Below are 7,882 nucleotides of genomic sequence, written 5' to 3'. Positions count from 1 at the left end.
AGCTCTCCATTCCTCCACCACCACTGAAGTCCTCTGCCTAGAGTCTCGAATCAACCTATCTACCAAAGCTCCCAACTCAGGAATGCGGGAGTACACAAAGTCTCGGTCCTGGGCTAACTTGCCACCAATACTGACAGGAACAGTCTTAGGCATCTCCGACTCTGGCTCAGGGGCAGGGGTCTCTGAATCAAGCCTCAAGGGTGAAATCTGCATGGGGATCTCACTACTCTCAGAAGGGTCCTCCTCTGGGTCTGAACTAACATATACAGGCTCCTCTGGAGAGGGTGGAATAGGGTCCACGGGGGTACCAGTCAAGCTAATCTCTGAGTCTGAGTCACTACCACTACTAGGATCCTGAGAGAAAACATAAAACAACAACCAAGAAACAATGTTAGGGTCAAATAAAGCTTCCAGCTAACTCACACCCTAAATCTAGTTCCTACTTTACCAATCAAACACTTTCCTTAGACTATACCTAATAGTCTAACTCAACTCTACATGAGTCGAACTCTCTCGCGATATAGATATATTCCCAAAATACCCCTTTTTAAAACCTAACTTGTCTCAGGGACTAGATCCTGTAGCTCTGATACCAACTTGTGATGACCTCAATCTCGGGGTTAGGAAATGTGGACTCACACACCTCTAATCTACTAATTAAATATGCATAAACCCCGATTAACTACTAACAGGATCAACAAGATAAAGTATGAGACAAGATTACAACTACCAATCACCGAATATAACTTACAAACCCCAAAATATTATTAAATAATCAGTATCGATTCCGGCTGGGAACCGACAGATAACCCATTGTATCTTTAAACACCTCTTACTAGGCGCGAGCTCACTCATAACCTGTACTACCTGCTCTGGCAACTGGAAGCCCTCAACGCGGTAGGGACCACCAGGTACGCTCTTACGAGCAGTGCGCCTAAGCCTGACCATCTTCTTGCTTAACTGCCATGGATAGATTAAGACAAAACAATGAGTATAAAACTCAGCAAGTAACTAAATAGGATGATATGACAATTATCTATATTTTATTTTGGACATATAAAAGTTAAAATACTCAATTAATAATATTTTTAAATATCCAAACATATTTAACACTTAACAATTAATTCACAGAACAGATACATATATTAATTATTTATTAGAAAAATACTTACACGATATATCCCGGATATTACATCCTTCCCCCTTAAAAGGATTCTGTCCTCAGAATCTCCTAAGAAAATAAATGAGGGTACTTTTCTCTTATATCACTTTTCAATTCCCAGGTTGACTCTTCAACCTTTGGGTTTCTCCATAATACTCTTACTAGCTTTACCACTTTATTTCTTAATACCTTTTCTTTTTCCTCTAAAATCTCTATCGGACTCTCTACATATGACAAATCTGCCCGAAGCTCTATTGGCTCATATTCTATTACATGCCTGGAGTCTGGATTATACTTCTTAAGCATCGATACGTGAAAAACATTATGAATGTGCTCATATGCGGAGGTAACGCCAATTCGTAAGCTACTTTTCCAATGCGCTTTAGAATCTCAAAAGGTCCGACATATCTTGGGCTCAGCTTTCCTTTCTTTCCAAACCTCGTTAGTCCCTTCCACGGTGATACTTTCAGTAATACCAAGTTTTTTTCTTCAAATTCCATGTCTTTCCTTGACTGGTCTGCATATTTCCTTTGACGGTCTTGTGCTGCTATCAATCTTTTCTGGATTACTTCAACAACTTCCTTTGTCTGCTACAACAATTCAGGTCCAAGTATTTTACGTTCTCCTACCTCGTCCCAATATACTGGAGATCTACATTTGTGTCCATAAAGGGCTTCATAGGGTGGCATCCCAATACTGGCGTGATAACTGTTGTTATAAGCAAACTCTATGAGAGGTAAATGCTCGTCCCAACTTCCTTTGAAATCAATAGCACAAACATGTAACATGTCCTCGATTGTTTGAATCGTTCTTTCACTTTTGCCATCCGTCTGGGGGTGATAAGCCGTACTCATATTCAATCTCGTTCCCAAACATTCTTGAAAACTTTTCCAAAATCTTGAATTAAATCTTGGGTCTCGATCAGATACGATAGACACAAGAACTCCATGACGAACTACAATTTCCTTCAGGTACATATGGACCAATTTGTCGAGTGAAAATCTTTCATTTATAGGCAGAAAATGAGCTGACTTGGTAAGTCTATCCACTATAACCCAAATGGCATCATGATTAGCCCTTGTCCTTGGTAATCCAACTATGAAATCCATGGCAATATGTTCCCCCTTCCACTCTGGAATCTCTAATGGCTGTATCAATCCACTTGGTCTCTGATGCTCTGCTTTAACTCTCTGACATGTATAACATCTGCTAACCCATTCCACAATCTCCCTCTTTATATCTGGCCACCAATAATTCTACTTTAAATCTCGGTACATTTTGGTACTCCCTGGATGGATTGAATACCTCGAATTATGTGTTTCTAGTAAAATTTCATTCTTCAGCTCCGTCACCGGTGGAATCCAAATTCTTGAAGAAAACCTAAGAATACCTTGATCATCCTTCTGCGTGCATAATTCCTCAACTATCAAACGATTTATATCTTGATCCATTACATCTTCCTGACACTTCTTTATTTTCTCTAGCAACTCCGGCTGAAAAGTCATATTGTACACTTTTGCTTCATTAGGCCTGCAAACTTTAATTTCCAATTCCAGTTTCTGAAATTCCTTATATATGTCTTCAGGTGCTGATAACACATTTAACTTTTCCTTCCGACTTAACGCGTCTGCTACAACGTTCGCTTTACCGGGATGATAATTAATCAAACAGTCGTAATCCTTGATCAATTCTAACCATCTTCTTTGCCTCATATTAAGTTCCTTCTATGTGAATATGCACTTTAAGCTTTTGTGATCCGTGAAAATCTCGCACTTTTCTCCATACAGATAATATCTCCAAATTTTCAAAGCAAAAACTATGGCTGCTAGCTCTAAATCATGAGTAGGATATTTCTGTTTGTGTGGTTTCAATTGCCTTGACGCATACGCAATCACCTTATCGTGTTGCATTAGAACACATCCTAGTCCTTTGTGAGAAGCATCGCTATAAATTACAAAATTCCCTTGATTGTCTGGAAGTGACAAAATAGGTGTTGTGATTAATCGTTGCTTTAGTTTCTGAAAACTTTCTTCGCACTTATCGTTCCATATAAACTTTTCATTCTTCCGTGTAAGCTTTGTCAATGGTGTTGCAATCCTTGAAAAATTTTGAACGAATCGACGATAGTATCCTGCTAATCCCAAGAAACTTCTTACCTCGGTAGGTGTTCTTGGTCTTTCCCAGTTTATAATTGCCTCGATCTTTGATGGGTCCACTTTGATCCCTTCATTACTGACTATGTGTCCTAAGAACTGAACTTCCTGTAGCCAAAACTCACACTTCGAGAATTTAGCATATAACTTTTTTTTCCTTAAAATCTCCAAAGCTATTCTAAAATGTTCCGCATGATCCCCTTCCGCCTTTGAATAAATTAAAATATGTCCATACCTTGTTCTGAAAGCTGTCTTTGGTATATCTTCTGGCTTAATCATCAGTTGATGATATCCCGATCTTAAATCAATCTTGGAGAAATACTTGGCTCCCTTCAGTTGATCAAACAAATCATCAATTCTGGGTAACGGATACTTGTTCTTAATTGTAAGCTTATTGAGCTCCCTATAGTCGATACACAGTCTCATACTTCCATCTTTCTTCTTGACAAATAATACCGGGGCTCCCCACTGGGATATATTGGGTTTGATTACTCCTTTCTCTAATAATTCTTGCAATTGCTTCGCTAGCTCTTTCATTTCAACGGGCGCCATTCTGTACGGGGCCTTGGATACTGGTTATGTTCCAGGTGCTAAATCAATTGCAAACTCAATTTCTCTATCTGGAGGAAGTCCTGGTAGCTCGTCGGGAAACACGTCTGGAAATTCATTCACTACTGGAGTATCTTCAAGTTTCGCTGGCTCCTGATTTCTGTCAATCACATATGCCACGAAATGTTCGCATCCTTGCCGTAGTAACTTCTTGGCTTGAATCATTGTTAAGAACTTCTTTACTTATTTCTGACCCTTGAACGTTACTATTCTTTCGTCTGGCGTTTTCACCATTACCTTCTTATTTCGACAATCTATCTGGGCATGGTGCTTAGATAACCAATCCATTCCTAAGATAATGTCAAATTATCCTAACTTAAATTGTGACGACCTCAATCTCGGGGTTAGGAAATGAGGACTCACAAACCTCTAATCTACTAATTAAATATGCATAAACCCCAATTAACTACTAACAGGATCAACATGATAAAGTATGAGACAAGATTACAACTACCAATCACCGAATATAACTTACAAACCCTAAAATATTATTAAATAATCAGTATCGATTCCGGCTGGGAACCGACAGATAACCCATTGTATCTTTAAACACCTCTTAGTAGGCGCGAGCTCACTCATAACCTGTACTACCTGCTCTGGCAACTGGAAGCCCTCAACGCGGTAGGGACCACCAGGTACGCTCTTACGAGCAGTGCGCCTAAGCCTGGCCATCTTCTTGCTTAACTGCCATGGTTAGATTAAGATAAAACAATGAGTATAAAACTCAGCAAGTAACTAAATAGCAGTTCTACAATAACAATTCTCAATATGCTTTGAACAAACTAGGGCATTCTATTTTAGCTAATCTAGGTGGCAGATTTCCATATATTCCTTTTTGTTTTCTTTGAGATAAGGAAAGGTATCCGAAGAATAGTTGGGCTTTCAAGAAACAAGGCTCGAAACAGGATGAAAGCCGACATTCAACACAAATCATTATAGGATCAAAATAGATCTTTCGGTAGAGGAAAGCAACAGTATTTCAAGATATAGAATCATTCATATGATCAACAATTTCAGGAATCAGGGTTCTGAGCTTTAAGCTCCACAATAACATAATCAACTCTTTTCAAAACAGTATAACCATTTTCATTTCCAAAAATCAATTTACTGAATAAAAGTTTCAGTTCCTTTTCTTAAATAATCATTTAGAACCCTTGATTGGATCACTTATCTTTCCATTTCATTATATACGGGTGATCAGCCCGTATCGACCTCCATTCCGGTCTTTAAGGTACCATTCGGCATAATTTCAGCCTTAAATTGGACTAGTCCCACTAGCCACTTACCATGACTGGACTAGTCCCACTAGCCTCTTACGTCTCAATCCAATCCATCAGGAATTCATTTGGAAAACCTTGAGTTGGAAAACAATAGGTTTTCTAAAATTCATTTTATCATTACCAAGCCTTTGAAATCATTCGGACTCTTTCAAGTCGAAACTCATTCTTAATTCAGATTTTAAAGACACAAAGTTCAGGGAGTGAATCAAAGATACGCAAGGAACAATTCTCAAGGATTCTGCATCAAAGATAATAAGGTACTAAATTTGAAGGATCAGTAATAACTTAGGGATCATTAGGGCGATCAAGAGAAACAGGGTATCATTAACAGAGTTATCCAAGATAATTTTAAGGTTCAATATGATCATGGCATTATAGGAAACTTAAACAGAAAGGCAGATTATCAACGGGTGAAATCAATAGGATTATCAATAACAGGTTATCAAGAACAAAGGGTACTTCAAATCAATATCAGGGTTTCATAAAGCAAGGGTTTCATACTTTAACAGTTCAATACTCTATATGGTATGAACAACATTTCCTTTACAATCATTTATACAAGTAATCAGAGTTACTTGCCTGAAATTGCTTTCCTGAGGGTTAAACTACTGCCACCTAGTATACTTTTCCCTTTCCTAGCCCGAATGCCCTCACGCTCCGAATCTACAATAAAACCAGAAATCTTAATTAGATTCCCAACTCTCGTTCCCGGAACGATCACTCTATACGATAACTCGATTATATTCTTGACTCGAACTATACGAGTATAGCTTATACAAATAAGCACACAGCACATAGCACATAGCACAATTCTTTCTCATAGTTTTCATATCCTTATATACCTAGCAATCAAAGCGTAGTCGCTTGACCTAGGCTATTTTTTTAAATCACACTAACACTACTCTTTTACGAGTACTAGACACATTTACAACCAAACATTTACGTGCATACTATCACTTATATCAATCGACTTAATTCCCTTTTCTTTTATTCCTTAATTCGAATCAAAACAACAATCCAATCAAGCAAAAATCAAAGATTTTCACATATAACACTCAATCATTCTTTCAATTACCAAAATCAAGTTTTGACCTTTATTTCTTATGGCCTATTCGGCCTTAACACTTATCACAATCAAGAATCAAACATGCAAAAATAGATTTTGACATGCAAGGTTATATACCACATTTCTTTCTTGTTTTAATCCCCTATTAAATCATTCCATTCATTAAGTCACCAAACCATGCACTACTTAGTGATTTCAACTTAATCAATCCATCAAATCAATATGCATACACTTAATCACCAAGTTATCCCCTTTTTATCTTGTTTTCATTCGGCAAGAACATAATTTTCAACTCAAAGACTAATTACTAGCATGCACTTATTGATCTCCTTTAAAACTATCATGCAATTGCTTTTAAATTATACAAACTTAGTGTTTACCAAGATTATCTCACCAAATTCAATTTCCTTTCTTATTAACTCAAAAATTCGAACCTAACTTAGCATGCAACAATAATTCATTCCTTATTAGTCTAATCACCATCCATCATTACTTTAATCAAGTCTACTCACAACAAACCACTTTAAAGATTCAACCCATTCGGGTTTATCAAGAAAACACACATACAAAGATCAATCTTGACATGCAAAGTCCTATATCACATTTTTAACTTGTTTTAAGCCTTAACTTAGTCATTTAACTCATTTTCATCAAGATTTTTGAAGCACAAAGCCAAACATCACCTAATGACTCAAACCTTAATCAAATTATTCAATGCATGCATTCACTTAATCACAAATCAATCTCTTTTAAACCCATTTCCCATTCGGCAAACATTCAAAATTCACAATACAAGAACCAAACAATGACATGCATCACTAACTCCTCTTTTAAATCAACATGCAACTCTATTTCCTACTAATTAAGCTTAGTTCATACCAAGATCAAGTCACAAAATTCAATTCCCCTTTTTATTAGCATAAAGCCGAAGCAAAAACTCACATGCAAATCATACATTTTGATTTTCTAAGCAACAATCATATGCACACATTCATTTTACAATCAAGGAAATCATTTTACCAAGCACCCACTCGATTTTTATCAAAGAAGCCAAAACCCCTTTTTATTTTCAAATTTTCAAGAAATCATAACATGCAACATTAAAATCTAACAATCACATCATGGAAAACCCACCGGCTCTCCTTTGGATCATGGCCGGTGGTGGTCGAACTTGAGAGAGTCCATGACGGATCTCCTCTCGAGTTTATAACCTCTTAAAATCACTCTTATAGTTATGTTTCAAGAAATTGTTTTTCTTAAACACAACCATAGTGATCACTTCAACAAAACCTTGCATATACTTACATCCAAATAGGAATCAAGAAGTATACCGAAAATAAAGGCTAAAGGTAGCAATATCTTTGAGTTTGAGTAAGATTTGGGGGTTGCATGCAAGTGAGAGAGATGAGAGATGAGAGGGCCGAGAGGGAGTGAAAGAGAGAGAGAGTGTTCGGGAGAGAGACGAGAGAAAAGAAAGAGAGAAGAGAGAATGAGTGCACAAAAGAGAGAAAAGAAAAGAAAGTGGGTTATATATAGCACTTAGAAACAAGGGCAATCTAGTAATTTACCAACTTCCTTTTACTCACTCATCCCTTTTCTTTTTACTTGAATG

This window comes from Apium graveolens, chromosome 7 (assembly GCF_009905375.1).
Source record: "Apium graveolens cultivar Ventura chromosome 7, ASM990537v1, whole genome shotgun sequence".
NCBI classification, from domain to species: domain Eukaryota; kingdom Viridiplantae; phylum Streptophyta; class Magnoliopsida; order Apiales; family Apiaceae; genus Apium; species Apium graveolens.
Note: the sequence above shows the minus strand (reverse complement) of the source record.